Below are 16,777 nucleotides of genomic sequence, written 5' to 3'. Positions count from 1 at the left end.
ACTACTTTTCAAATCATCCAAAAATCTATCATACAGCTATGTAACTAACTCATAGTAATAATTACGAACGTCAATATTTTAATTGCAGATGTAATTATTTAGTTGTTGAATTTCGTGTCTTCTTTTTCAGGATCCTACCAAGTGCTGTAAAAATTTCTCATTTGACTTTCTGATTCAGCCTAACCACTGCAATATTTCTACCAAAGGACAATCTTTCCTAAATTACGTAAGTTTATTCCATAGTATCATCACCAGTTAACCACTCGGAAGATAAAACCCGAGTCGCTGAATCCGATTCTTTGAAATATTTAGTGCAAACGATCCATATCGAATGAAATTTGTTACATGTGACAAGCAAATGTTTTCTACCAAAAATGGCGCACCGACGCTATTTGCGATGGTAACTAGAGTTACATTACGTATTTTGTACTTAAATGAAAATAAAATTATCAGTCAAGACGAGTTTGTATGTGCGACCGTGCTTAGGCGAACCCTAAAAAGTATATTACCAATTTAATGTTGTCCGTACTTACTGTGGCCCATCTATTTGTTTAAGCTGGCTTGCGATAAAACCAATTTGGCTTGTGACGACATCGAGTGTGTTTTGGGTGATCTTAATTTATTGACCAACGACAATAAAGTGGACAGCATCGAACTCGAAACATTCTTAGATCATTATTACCACAATATCAGTTCGACAATTGACAAAGCCATTACCAGATGTGACACTGAAATCGTTAACTATTCCGGGAAATGTGAGGCTCTGGCATACTTCTTCTGTATCAATTCAATCATGACTGTGGTAAGTTAAATGCTTAGATTATAGAAAAAGTTAAATGTTAATTTTCGGATGTGTAATCATGAATCAAACTCAGAATATTATTATTAAACTGACTTAATACAATGTCAGATAAATAATTTATGGGAGAAACAAATTTTGATGGTGGGTAAATAATAGTATAATATTATGAAGCCCCATCAACATCCTCTTCGTAAAACAACATTAATGATGTGTCCGAGAAAAATAGTGCACAATTTTTCATTCACATGTACTTATTTGTCGTTGAATTAAGAATACGTATCACAAATGGTGCCGAAATCAAACAATAATCGATAAAAAATATTCCTCTATCTATAAAATATATTTAATGTATTTTTTTTACTATTATCTCCTATGATTTGTATGAGCCAGGACCTAATTGAATATTAAAAACTAACGAATACTATTTACACACTGTATGCTTAGTTCAATTAAAACAAATACGTTTAATTGACAAAGATTAGAGTGTACTATTTATGTCTGATCTTAATAGCCTATCTCCATTTTCTCCCACTGCCATATTATAATATATGGTTACTTTATTTATTAAAATGTAGATCGAAGTTGCTGTAGTCGCATATACAAGACTTCGCAATGAGTTACCTGTCATGGCGGAAATACGTGCTAGAGGCGTGTTTACATAATGTATCTGCTCTCTCTCTTTAGATGCGACTCATTTTCTTCTTTGCAATAAACCAAATATTTACTAATAATAATTCTAACATCACTCCTAATTGTGTTAGATATATTTATTATAAAAGCTTCAAATTACGTAAATTGATAGACCCGTACACCAAAGGAGCGTAAAATGAAAAAAAAATTAGGGGGCGTTCCTTGTTTGAAACGGAAGTGCGATTAGCTGCACTGAATGGGATTGTTAGTTCACAGTTTTAACGCATGGACAAGAAGTTCTTGTTCGACAGTAGTCATCATTGGGTTTTCATATATGTAATCAAAGCAGTAACTAGATGCTAACTAAAAATATCAATCCTGAAAACACTACTCTTTTCCGGAATTTATTCTCAAGTGCCCCAGGTCGATGAAAACATAATAATTATTTCTATGTTTTTTGTATGTATCATTGCTATCCCCTTTTGTACAGAAGTACAATTCCGATATTTCGGGATGAAATAATCGAACGGAAATCTGGGAGTGTAAAGCCTAATACCCACACAGCCTTTCTTTATGTAATTACCCAATTACATGCAGCGCTCTAAATGTACCGGGGCGCATCGGAACGCAGCTCCGGTTTGTGAAAGCCCCAAAATTATCGCCCCGTCTCGTGGACAAATTAAATACTGCATCCCGATTTGTGAATTATTAAAAAGTAATTAAATTCAATGACATAATAATATATTATATTATGTTTATACTTCGTTGCCTATCTACTTAACATCTAACAATAAAATGTATTTTTGAATAGAATAATTGTCAGGGCGGACTTAACTGCAACAATTTGATAAATTTCCTGGAGATCTGTCCGACGACCCCGCTGTGTTATGCATGAACGACCACCAAACATCACCATTAACGCTTTCGCTGCTGAATAGATAATGAGATTTTAATTGCCCCCTTTAAAATGCACGTTAATTACATCGATCGGCCGCCTGGTCATTACGCACCGTGTGCGTCTTCCGCGTCCAAAGTATTAAATGAGAAACACTGGCAACGTCCGCATACAATTTAATTTTTTTTAGACAATAAATGAACTAATTTCCAGAAGTAAATAAATTAAAACTTTTATAATAGTTTCTTATTTATTTTAAAATATTAAAACCTGGTAAAAACAACAATGCTGTTTACTTTGTCGCTTCCAATAATCCACTCTTCCCTAATAAGTAATAATCCAATCAGATTGGTTTAAAATAGCCCATACCTATAATAATAATTCCTCGAAAGGTTGATTTCAGATGCCTACCAGAGGCACCCAACGGAATAATGCGAAGCTTGTAATTTGTGACATTCATAGTTTACAATATTTTAAAATATTATACATAACTTGTTACCACACTAAAATTAGATTTGATATAAATGAAAAGAATTTCTGGGTATACTTACACATTTTTATTTTTTATAAAATATAAAAACATTGATATTATTTAATTAATTAGTTTGTAAGAACCCTTTTTCGGGTGAAGGCCTCCTCCTCCGAAGAGGGGTTCTTAAACAAACAAGTATCTTAACATTAAAAATATTATTTAAGTTACAAATACAAAAATATATACTATAAAAATGTTACATAGCACTGTTTAATATATAAACATTGTTTATCAGTATTATAATTTACAAAATAAAAATCCTAATACATATATATGTATTATACAAAAATATAGATAAAATATAAAAAATCATAGATAGATATGTATACATAATAGATATAATCATAGGTTATATATACATTAGATATAGTCAATTTACTGTCATTTACTTTTTTTGTTGTAAGAAATAAAAAGGCTTTTTTATTTTTTATTTTATTTATTTTATAACTAATTAGTTTAAAAAAATCTATACATTAGATTTATTTAAATTTTAATAATAAACATGACCATAAAATAATAGAATTCACATTTTATAACTTTTTATTTGTAATTGTAAGTTAATCTTTGACTTTAAAATAAAAAAATATACATTTTTAATATTTTTAGATAACTATAATTATATTAATTAAAATTCAATTATCAAAAAAATGTCTTAAATTGCAGGCTTCATAATTATTATCACCCAAAAGTCAACAATTTACCTGCACTACTACTACCACGATTTTTCTTATCCAGTCATATCCAGAGAGTTGGAGCAGAGCTCGGAGCAGGAGCACACAGCAGTGGAGCAATGGGGTTTGACCCGGACCAGGAGCGGAACCGGAGCACCGATAATTTGTAGCGCACCACTGCTCCAGATGTTTTTTTAACATGTACATGTTTTAGCGGTCACCATGACTATGGAAATTAAATTCTGTGCACAAATTTCAAATGTAACGCAGAATGTTACCAGCCGAGTGGTTGAACGCAGCTCTTCCGATCACCGAACTTAAGCAACATTAGGCGCGGATAGTACTAGGATGGGTGACCGCTTTTTTTTTACTCGAAAAAATAACGCACCCGAGTGGATTCGAACCACCGATTTTTCGGTTATCAACCACGAGATGGGACTGGAATAGTGACGATTTTACTGTAAGTATATTATAATAACTGCAAATTTCATAACTGAGAATAAGTTGTGAAATTATTAAAGTATTTTTTAAACGCAATAATAATTATTATATTATACTTTCTTTGGTAGATTTTCAGTTTAATGCGTAATTTTAGTGTATAAAATTTGATGGTTTCATGAATACGCTTCAAAGCTGACAGAAAAAATAATTTAATTGAGACATATGGTTTTCAGTACCTATTAGACTTTTAATAGTCTAGAAAGGTGAAGAAAAAAAATAACTAGCAAAGCGTGGTTTCAATCCACGGACCTCCGGGTTATGAGCCCAGCAAGCTTCCGCTATGAAACTCTTAAGGGGTACATGCTCGTCGAAGGTCAAAATTGAGTTTTTATTGTTTTTTAAAACCATGATCCTGGACACTCCTTAAACGTTGTAGATAATCTATTTATATAATTTTGAAGCCTTATTATCCTTTATAGTTATTTTAAACATTTGATTACATTTGTTACATAAAATAGTATTCTTTTAAACCTCTCGCTCTAATGTTTTAGAATATATTCATATTTCGGTACATAACTGTGCAGTGGTGTTAAGATTTTTTACATTTATTAATTTTTAAACGCATTTATAAAACCATTAGCATAATTTATTACGAGATAATTTTTGTAAAATATTCACTATAAAAAATTATATTGATAATCTCTGTGATCCCAAATTTGACAAGAATTAGGCATTTTAATATTCAAAAAATCGGCAAAATTAACACATTTGAAGATGATTCTAAAGATATTTATTAAAGGTTATGTCTTTGACCATTCAAGTGTGATTAACATCTTATGAATAATGATTGCTTTATAATAATTATTGACCTAAGAATAAGGTAGTGTTTTTTTGAAATACGCCATTTCTTTTGTCATTCCCCAGTGGTTAAGCTACAACATACGGTCGTAGCCATAAATTAACAAACTATAATTGAAGTAGGGAGTAAAATGATATTGACGCGCGTGTTTGAACATGTATCGTTTAAAAAAAAATTAAAAAAAATCGGTTAGGTACATGTTCAAACACGCGCGTTAACATAATTTTACTCCCTACTTTAATTGTAGTTTGTCAATTTATGGCTACGGCCGTATGTTGTAGCTTAACCACTAGGGAATGACAAAAGAAATGGCGTATTTCAAAAAAACACTACCTTATTCGTAGGTCAATAATTATTATAAAGCAATCATTATTCATAAGATGTTTATCACACTTGAATGGTCAAAGACATAGCTTATAATAAATATCTTTAGAATCATCTTCAAATATGTTAATTTTGCCGATTTTTTGAATGATAAAATGCCTAATTCTTGTCAAATTTGGGATCACAGAGATTATCAATATAATTTTTTATCGTGAATATTTTACAAAAATTATCTCGTAATAAATTATACTAATGGTTTTATAAATGCGTTTAAAAATTAATAAATGTATAAAAATCTTAACACCACTGCACAGTTATGTACCGAAATATGACTATATTCTAAAACATTAGAGCGAGAGGTTTAAAAGAATACTATTTTATGTAATAAAAGTACTTTATGCAGTCATCAAATGTTTAAAATAACTATAAAGGATAATAAGGCTTCAAAATTATATAACTAGATTATCTACAACGTTTAAGGAGTGTCCAGAATCATGGTTTGAAAATACAATAAAAACTCAATTTTGACCTTCGACGAGCATGTCCCCCCTTAACTTAGACTAATTTTTATTGTAGTTTATTTTAGATACAATATTTTTTCCGAAGGATGTAGGTACATAACATGATAAATTTATAATATAATTCATAAAATTAGATGAAATGGTAGGAATATTGCATTGAAAAGTTTCTTTGATGATTTGCTTTGAATAAGTAATATAATTACATATTTTTGATCTTTTCGAGAGCCGCCCGGCTTTAGAATAAACAACCGCTCTCAGATGTATAAAAATGTTTCAACGTACCTCCGTGTAGCGGAAGTACTAGGCATCAGGCTACTGATGCAATTTTTATTATTAAATTTTCGTCCTAAAATCTAATGAGAATATTATATTAGACACTTTGCAGCACTGGATTAATTTAAAAATAACCTCACTTTCTTTGACAGAAGAGGTAGATTTGCTGTTGGGAATTTTGTTTAATGAAAAGGACGAATTATAAACCTTAATTTCCTTTATTTTGTTAACTGTCAATTCATGGTGGAACTGCATTGTATTGTTGTTTTTATTTAATAAAACGCAATTTTTTTATAGTACTTATTCCACTTTTAAAAGTGGAATAAGTACTATAAAAAAAATTGCGTTTTATTAAATAAAAACAACAATTATAAACCTTATTTCAAAACTACTATTTTTAAAAAAAATTAATAATTGAGGCGTGTAGTTTCAAAGTGAACTTATTCCACTACTTGACGAAAATGAGTTACAAATGCCAAAATTTAAAGGAGAAATTTTTGAACAAGTATTTCTTATATATAACAACTTAATACCATTAAATGCAGTAGAAAAATCAATTTCAAAATCGCTATTGGTTACAAAAGAAACTTATTCCAGGAGTGTCGCAAACCATTTTCATTTATTCCAAATCGACCAATAGGAAGAGTGCATTTATAATGATGTCTTTCAGTTAAACAGTAAACACGGTACGAAATTCCTCGCCATGTTTTAGATTTTTTTTTTAAAAAACAGTACAAGCCAATTAATACAATTATTAGTTATTTAATATCATCATGGATGTGCAAGCTTCACCTGTAATACCCGAAAATGCTAGAATACGAATACGTCACACGGAAAAATGGAAAAGAAATATCGCCAAAATTCGACGGTAAGTTCGTTATGTTACTGTCAATGTACTCTAAATGAATAAGTGAGAAAAAACACATAATTCCCAGAAAGTGAACGAATTATTGTTGAATTATATGGAATATTTTGGGGTTTGATGAAAAGTTTTTATAAAACACAGATAGGTACAGAACAAAATTATCCATTTTGGCGAATTTTAATGCTGATTTGACCAAGTTTTCGTGTTATTATGGAAGTACATAGATATTATTATAATTATTTAAGTATTGTTTTCAAGCGAAAAAACTATCATTTGTACTGCGGCACTAAATTATTAATGCTTTCAGTTTACTAAGTAGGATATATATAGGATAAGTATTTTTTAGTCTATCATAAGTATTTAAATTTGATTAACCATTTACGCTTTGTTTTGTTGTGATAATTTCTTAATCTTATGCATCAACATTAATTGCGCGTCGTGTTAATTTATTTATTTTTCGTCCGAAGGATCAATTATGTACTTACCTAATTTTCATTGTGAAATTATACATTCTTTATATTAGTATAGCTACTTAATAAAAATATTAGGTACCTATTTTATTATTTGATTACTATTTTCTAACTAACGTTTGTTTTTTTTGTTATAATAATAAAACATCGGTGCGTGTACTGATATACGCGCGTGCGCGTTAGAAGTTATACTTTTTTGGCGTAACAAAACAAAACTTGCGATTACCTAGATTCTTCGACTAGCTCTGTTGTGGTGATTTAGAATCAGGTCAAAAAAAATCTTTGGTTCATCGAACTATCCAAATTATTTGTTTTTGTTATTGGTAGGAAGTTGAAATGAAACAGTTCGAAAGTTTGGAGTAGTTTGTATTCTTCAATGATTACACATGATACGCTTTATAAATTAAACCTTCATTGCGGACGTGCTCAGCGTGGGTCAAAATGGAGCTTTTTTCTATTATTTTTTTCTTTTCTTTTCTATTAATTAAGGCTTCAAAATTATATAAACAGATTATCTACAACATTTAAGGTATGTCCAGGACCATGCTTTGAAAATAGAACAAAAGCTCCATTTTGACCTTCGCTGAACATGTCCCCCCTTAATTTTAAAGTACAATTATCTCTTAGACATTAAAATTCTTATTCAAATTGTCTATATATTTATATATATTTATTATGAAGGTTTTAATTATCTTGTTAAATAAAACACTCATGAAAACGGGCCACTTATTGGAATGCCGCTGGTAAAAAATTATTTTATTGCTTCATTCGGTAATTATTAATATTATTTAATAGTACCATTTTAATTATTTTATTAAATTACACAATCGAGAAAAGGGCCGCTTATTGGAGTACCGCTGGTTTAAAATTATCTTGTTGTTTCGTTTCGTATTTATTATTATTATTTACCATTATTATTTTAATTATCTTGTTAAATTACACACCCAAGAAAAGGGGTCGCTTAACTAAACTATTTTTTATAATATGTAAAATCAACACTGTACACAGCTTTTTGTTGTTTGCCAACAATTTGAGTGGAATAAGTTCACTTTGAAACTACACGCCTCAATGGTAAACCTACATAATATAATATTTAAAAAATATATATATCCTGAGCGGAGCAGACCCTGGAGCGGAACTGGAGCAAGTATTACGTCCCGGAGCGAAACTGGAGCGGAGCAACTCAAAAAAGGGTCCGCTCTAACCCTCTGGTCATATCTCAATACCCACTGAAAATATTGAAAAATGTTTCCAATAAAAGTTAGAAGTATTTTAATGAGATCATTTTTGACGTATAAGCAACGGTTGTCAAGAATTAACGTACCTACTTACAGAACCTTTTTAGATGCCATTTTTATAGAACTGTGAGGGACGCTGGTACATATTTTTATTCTGATCAGTTTTCAGAGTTTAAAAAGTTGCTATGTGTTGGTAACCGTTATGTGTCTAGGTATTTTTAATACCCAACTAAATGTTGTTATATTATAGAGAATAAACAGTCCACACAAAACACGAATAGAGAAATATGTAGGACCTTTTGTGTTACGCAAAATAATTTTAAACTACTCACCTTATACCTACACAGGATTTAGCTGTTTTAATGATGGTTTTAATTTTTTAAAAATGGAACGTATAATACTCATGGGTTTGAGTACTTATCAGGAGATAAACGAAATATTTGTATTATGTTAGTATTTTATTCTGCTATTTTAGTGTAGTGTGACTATTTTCTGCAAATGGAAAATGGCATATCCTGCGATCAGAAAAATTTGTAGAGCATTTTTATAAAGATAGTCTATTTAGTTTGCACAGAAATAAAAAAAACCTCAATTATGTTAAAACGCAATACCTACTTCATTTTTTGCCAGACTGTAAACTGGCTACTTTTTACTCAACTACAGTCAACGTAGTCAATAGTCCATCTAATAATTACATTGTTATTCCTAAAAATATTTATTTTCAGTGCACAATACGTGAAAATTTTGACTTCCAAAAATATTTATAGGATTGGATTGGAAGTCTAAATTTTTACACTGAGTACAGGTGAAAAAAATCACCTTTTATCTAACTGATTACTTGTAATTTTTATTCTAAATGTCATGTTGTGACCGTCCTGAATTAATAACGTGTCTTTTTTAAATAAATAAATAATTAGACACATAATATCATACATAATTATTAAAAAAAATATTACCATCAGAAAATATTTCTAAAATACATCAACCAGCAGGGTTTGTACCAGCGTTGCCAATTTAGCATTTTTAGCCAGATCTAGCTGGCATTTTTCGATAGGCATCTAGCTTACGGCGATTTAATACCGTTTTTTGATGCCTTCAACAGTTTAAGGTGCTAGATATTTAGTTTATTTATTCAAATATTTAATAAAGGTAGGTCGGTAACAACGCACTCAAACAATAGAAGCATTCTTGGCGTTAGAGTGAAATAATGGTAAGTATCAGATATTATAAATTAATGTGTGTTTAGGCATGTGGCATCGGATTGACGATTATCGGGGATTCCACTCTCTGGTATTAACTAATTATCACTTATCATATGTTGTTATATGAATTGATTATTTTTTGTCGATTTTGATATGAGTTTCTGGGAAAATGTTGTGATTTTTATCCATATACACGTATTTTTTTTTATTTTTTCACTTTTTTCGATAGGTACAAAAAAGTACATACTTATAGAAATTTTATTTTCACAAAATCTGGCGTTTTTTTTCTGCCAAATAGCTTGTTTTCGTTCCCCGTCTGGCATGGTTTTGTCGACAGTTGGCAACACTGGTTTGGACCAAAAACGATGCATTGCGATTGAGAAAGTATTCGGCACCCATATAATCTCTGCAACACGCGCTAGAGTAAGATAAAAGGTTTACAGATGTGTGAGATGATTTGCTGTGGTGTCGCCAAAATCTTCGTTTGTTGCTTAACTAAGCGTCGATAACCTGCGAGTGCGTGTTGCTAAAATTGATATATTTTGTGTTAAACATAAAATCAGTGGTAAATATTTTTATTTAATAGAATATAAAGTAGAAAAGATGGTTCTGTATGTTGTATTAAAATGTGGTAGCCGTACTGATAAGCAAGAAGATGGTATAACGTTTCATAGTAAGTTGATACATGTTCGTGATAATCTATTTGTATATTATTATATATTTTAATATCAGTGACCTAGTGTTTCTTTAAAATAACTTAAATTATGGATATCTTTACCTAATGGCTGCATTTTGACCGCTTGAAAATACTTTGTAACCTAAAAAAAATCGAAAATTATATTTTAATTCTGAGCGTCTTGTGCGAGCACTTTAGGCGAGCACTAGCGAAATGGTCAATGGTCTCGAACATTTGTGTACAAATGCGTTCGCTCGCCCACAAACCAAACGCACGGCACGCAGCTTCATTTATGGGTGGCGTCTAGATGTATCTATACTCTATAGTCTACGGTTCGGACCTGCGTCCCCCGAAATTCGCGCCCACAAAGCTATATGAGGCTTATCTAATCGCGACGATGTTAACTAACATTTTCAAATGCGTTAATTATTAATTGGCAATCGACTTTTTTATTTTAAATCAAAGTATTATAATTGCCTTATTTACTAACCGGCGTCATGATCATTTTTTGTTATAACGTACTTCCACTTGCTAATAATAAACAATAAAATGTATTCCACGAATAACTCACAGGAATTAGGATTAGTAATGTATCTTCAATAAAATAATGTAAAATTCTTAAATCTTGTGAATTAGGTACTCGTTGAGAAAAAATAGTTTATTACATAATAATCATATTTAAAGATACTATTTTTATAAAAATAAGAATACAATTTATCTTTTAGATATAAAAAACACACATATTAATTTAAAAAATATTAGATTGTCCTTCATTTTAAAAAAAATGTTCCTGAGCTATCTAAATTACTTATTATAATGACGAACAAGATTAAAACTATATCTATGAAGTAAAGGGAGTGTGATGATGGGTAGGTATGTACCAATGAGCAGAAGGGTTTATTGCGTGATAAAGTAGCCCAATTTATTTATCCCTTAACCAACAAAGATACAATCAATAATTACAGTTCGTACAATGTGAAGTTTACTTTACGGGTCACCGCTGTAGATAAGGGATGACGTAGTAGGTTACGATGCGTAGAAAAGACTTAAGTGAATTGCAGTCTAGTGCAGTTCGTACAATGTGAAATTTACAATGGTAATTATGGAGAGTTGTGTTTGTGATAAAAATTACTAAACGTCGAAGCGAGATGAGTGTAGCAAGTTAAACGATTTTAAGATAAGTGTCTTTAATGTATTGCCACATTTGTTTTTATAGTCAAAGAAGACAAAGGAAATACAAAGTCGGCGTGGGTTGACTGACCGCCGTAGGTTCCCACCTTGTGGATTATTTCTTAGAAATTTGTCTGTGAAATTTGACTATGACAAAAATGTTATCAATTAAATAATGTATTTCTCGCTGCAATTTTGCAGAAATGCATTATGTACTCGTTGATTCTTGCAATACAATGGGTGAAATTTGACGCGTAAGCATTCCATTTGATTCTTACGAACGGCGGGAAATGTAAATGCGTCGGTTCACATAATCGAGTTCACTGACTGTAAAAATTATATTGCTGAGAATTATTGGTTTGAGATACATTTAAGATTAGTTTTAAAATGTACATATTTCTAGGCTTTTAACTATGACTTAAATGCTAGTTGACACGGTGCACGTTGTCTGCGGAATCTTGTTCAGCCCACAGTACTACCCTTCCAGCGATATACGGTACGCAGATCGTGGTGAAAGTAGGTAAAAGTGGTAGCTTAAAGGTCCTATTACATCTGTCTCGGTGGATGCTGCGGTGGTCTGCATCCCGGGACGTCTGTTCTGATGTCTTTGATGATCCTCTTGGTGATGTGATTTTTGCACATTGTCCATAACAAGTAGATGGTAACTGCGGTGATGATGATGATGACTAAGGCAAGTGTCGCCCACGACAGTTGGCCTGCCGACGTGTCGTTGACAATCGCGCCTCCTGACGCAGCTTGTGAGACAATGATTTCTTCTTTCGTCTGTTGTGCACCCATTTTTGTATGCTGGTGTCTTCTTGAGTGATGTGGATCGTAATATTATTTTCAAGTTGTGCTTCTCAGTATTTATTTATTACGTTCGAATTGTTTATGCCTGCGTTTTTCCTGTGTTGTATTCGCACACTATGAAAAGTCTGTATCATTCAACCTGAATCAAACAAACGAAACGGAACCGTTTGGTTTGGGACCGTTTGGTAAGTGTCCACGGAAACGCTTTCTGACGACTAATTAGTGTTGCCAGTACTTAAAATTAATTCAGAACATATTAGTCTCTAAAACAGAAACATATTTATTGAAACGTCAACTTGTTATGAATGTCTAACCTCCTATCGTTGTCTACAATAATACAAATTCGTATTCATTCATTTTAAATGTACAAAATATAAAGAATGCTTCGTGAATAGGTAGCCATTTAGTTAATTTATAAGATTTATAGGTATGACAAGTTTTTAAAAATTACATTTGATAAGAGCTTTTTATAATTGACCACTTGTTCATGTCGACAGTATGATTTTGTGACTTAGACGACAATCGAACATATTAAATTGATAAAATTCGTTAGGTAAGTAATAAAAAGATAATTCCGGGTTGATTTAACACAGTTTGTAGTTTAGAATCTCATTTACACAATATAAATAAAATGAAAATAAATTCTTAGTCTGACATAATAATTATAGAAATGATATTAAATCGAACTCTTTGCATAGAAAATATGGTTGGATTTTGAGATAATAAGACCAAAAGCGGCTTCTTGTTCGCGTATGGTTACTTAAGAATAATAGGTATTGGTTATTAATCTATAATACACATAATTCAAGTAAACTTCTATGGTGTAAATGTCTAACATATGAATATGAACACCTCACGATATATAAATGCCGAATAATGCTTATTAACACTTTGACAGATTGCCTTTAGTCTATGGATCGTCCGAATCGGTTTGACGTTTCATGTCAAACCATTTCTGATGGTCCGAGAACGGTTTGATTTTCAATGATACACTGAACCAAATGTCAAATCTCAAACCATTTCCGGTCAACTTTCTACTCATACAATTTGTATGTATATTGTCTATGGTTTAATTTTATTTATTTCGTTCAGTACCTATAGTAAACTATCAGATACACCAGCTGGGTGGGATGTTATATCAAATCAAGCTTCAATATTGGGACGATACATACCTCAATAAAATGTGTTATAAATAAAAAGGATTTCGAGTTATAAACATTTATATTTTTATAATAATCGATGTTTTTTTAAATGAATACAAAAAAAATATTAGTACTATGAATTAGTCAAAAATCTCTTAGGCGATGCTTATAAAACTTAATAAACTAAATTTTAATAATAAATATAACCATAAAATAAATATAATAATAAGATGGGGTCCGATTCAACAAATTCACATTTTATTACATTTTTTACAATGTAAGTTTATCGTTGACTTAAAATGAAAAATATTTTTTTTTAATGTTTTCAGATAATTACTTACATATTTATTACACAACTTGAACCAGTTGAAATTGTAAATTATCAAAAAAATGTCTCAAATTCCAAGCTTCGTATATTTCCGCTAGGTTTTCTGCTGGCATGCGTCTCCCCCTTAACCTTAGCGATATGTATGGGGGCAAACATCCTGGCCTGGGAGCCCGCTCAGCATGTGGGGGCCATGCTGCTGAGTATACAGTGTTATTTATTATTATACTAGCTGAAGTACCCGGCTTCGCACATGGTCGCTTCGTGGTTATATTTATCTTAGATATATGAAAAATAGTAAGAGGTAATTATTTTTTTAATATTAAAATATCTGTGTAATACAATATGGCAATATGAAAATAATTCTAATAGGAGTAAAGGTCAAACATAAGAACACTAAATTAAAATCGAATCCAAAATATGAAAACGTTATTAATGTTATTAATATGTAGTAAAAAAAAAAATCAAAATTGGATGGAACAAACAAACAACAAACTTTGTATTTTATATAATAATAATTTCGAAACCTTCGCAGGTGTGCGCACAACAACTGACAAAAGTTTCATCGCAATCGGATGAATGGTATAGGAACGCATACGAATAGTAGAAGAAGATGATTTTCTAATTCAGAAATCTTCGTGGGCATGCGCATGACAACTCACCAAAGTTTCATTGCAATCGGATGAATGGTATAGGAACGCATTCGAATAGAAGAAGATGAAGATGGTTGTACTAATTCAAAAACCTTCGCGGGCGTGCGCACAACAACTGGTCAAAATTTTATCACAATTGGATGAATGGCATAAGAACGCATACAAATAGAAGAAGAAAAAGATGGTTGTACTAATTCAGAAACCTTTGCGGGCGTGCGCACAACAACTGGTCAAAATTTCATCACAATCGGATGAATGGCATAAGAACGCATACAAATAGAAGAAGAAAAAGATGATTGTACTAATTCAGAAACCTTTGCGGGCAAGGGCACAACACTTGATTAAAATGTCATTGCAATCGGATGAATGGTATAGGAACGCATACGAATAGAAGTAGAAGATGATTTTCTATTTCAGAAATCTTCGTGGGCATGCGCTCGACAACTCACCAAAGTTTCATTAATGTTATTAATATGTAGTAAAAAAAAAAATCAAAATTGGATGGAACAAACAAACAACAAACTTTGTATTTTATATAATAATAATTTCGAAACCTTCGCAGGTGTGCGCACAACAACTGACAAAAGTTTCATCGCAATCGGATGAATGGTATAGGAACGCATACGAATAGTAGAAGAAGATGATTTTCTAATTCAGAAATCTTCGTGGGCATGCGCATGACAACTCACCAAAGTTTCATTGCAATCGGATGAATGGTGTAGGTACGCATTCGAATAGAAGAAGAAGATGATGGTTGTACTAATTCAGAAACCTTTGCGGGCTTGCGCACAACAACTTGTCAAAATTTCATCGCAATTGGATGAATGGTATAAGAACGCATACGAATAGAAGAAGATAGAATAGAAGAAAAAGAAGAAGAAAATGGTTGTATCAATTCAGAAAGCTTTGCGGGCGTGAACACAACGCTTGATCAAATTTACATTGCAATCAGATGAATGGTATAGGAACGCATACGAATAGAAGAAGAAGAAGATGGTTGTACTTATAAGAACCCTTTGCGGGCGTGCTCACAACAACTAGTCAAAATTTCATCGCAATCGGATGAATGGTATAAGAACGCATACAAATAGAAGAAGATAGAATAGAAGAAATAGAAAATAGTTGTATCAATTCAGAAACCTTTGCGGCGTGAGCACAACACTTGATCAAAATTTCATTGCAACCGGATGAATGGTATAGGAAAGCATACGAATAGAAGAAGATAGAAAAGAAGAAGAAGATGGTTGTACTAATTCAGAAACCTTCGCGGGTGTTGGCACAATTACTGACGAAAATTTTATTGCAATCGGATGAATGGAATAGAAACGCATACGAATAGAAGAATATAGAATAGAAGAAGAAGAAGATAGTTGTGCTAATTCAAAAACTATTGCGAGTGTTACCACAACAACTGACGAAGGTCTCATCGCAATCGGAAGAATGGTATAGGGACCATACGAATAAAAGAAGATAGAATGAAGAAGAAGAAGAAAAAGAAAGAGATGGTTGTTCTATTTCAGGAACCTTTGCGGGTGTTAACACAACAACTGACGAAGGTTTCATCGCAATCGGATGAATGGTATAGGAACCATACGAATAAAAGAAAATAGAATGATGAAGAAGAAGAAGATGATGATTTTTCTAAATTAAAAACCTTCATGGGTGTGCATACAACCACTTACCAAAATTTCATTGCAATCGGATGAATGGTATAGGAACCATACGAATAAAAGAAAATAGAATGAAGAAGAAGAAGAAGATGATGATTTTTCTAATTCAGAAACCTTCATGAGTGTGCATACAACCACTTACCAAAATTTCATCGCAATCGGATGAATGGTATAGGAACACATACGGGACAGACACACATACAGACAGACATACAGACAGACAGACATTCATTTTTTTTATATTAGTATAGCCTATACTCTTCGCGAAAGTGCAAGCAATAAGTTGACAAAGTTTTATTGCAATCAGATGAACGGTATGGCAGTGCATTCAATACGAACAAACAAACAAACAAACACACAAACAAATATTATTTTTTTATATATTAGAAGATTAGATTACGACCCGAGCCCACACCAACAAAACATATGTACATAATAAAAACAGTTTTGTATAGATTGTATATCATAATACGGGGGTGGGTCAATAAGTCCTTAGAAAAGCCGACAGGTGGCGCGACTAGTACTGTAAGCGGTTTGTTTTCATGCAGCGGCACTACCGATTCAGTATGCTGCGAAGTTTCAATCAGATTGGTCGGGTTGTTGTGTGT

Source organism: Rhyacophila brunnea, unplaced genomic scaffold (genome assembly GCF_057557595.1).
Source record: "Rhyacophila brunnea isolate RB1 unplaced genomic scaffold, BYU_Rbru_1.0 scaffold_14, whole genome shotgun sequence".
In the NCBI taxonomy this organism is placed as follows: domain Eukaryota; kingdom Metazoa; phylum Arthropoda; class Insecta; order Trichoptera; family Rhyacophilidae; genus Rhyacophila; species Rhyacophila brunnea.
This window is presented reverse-complemented; position numbering follows the sequence as displayed.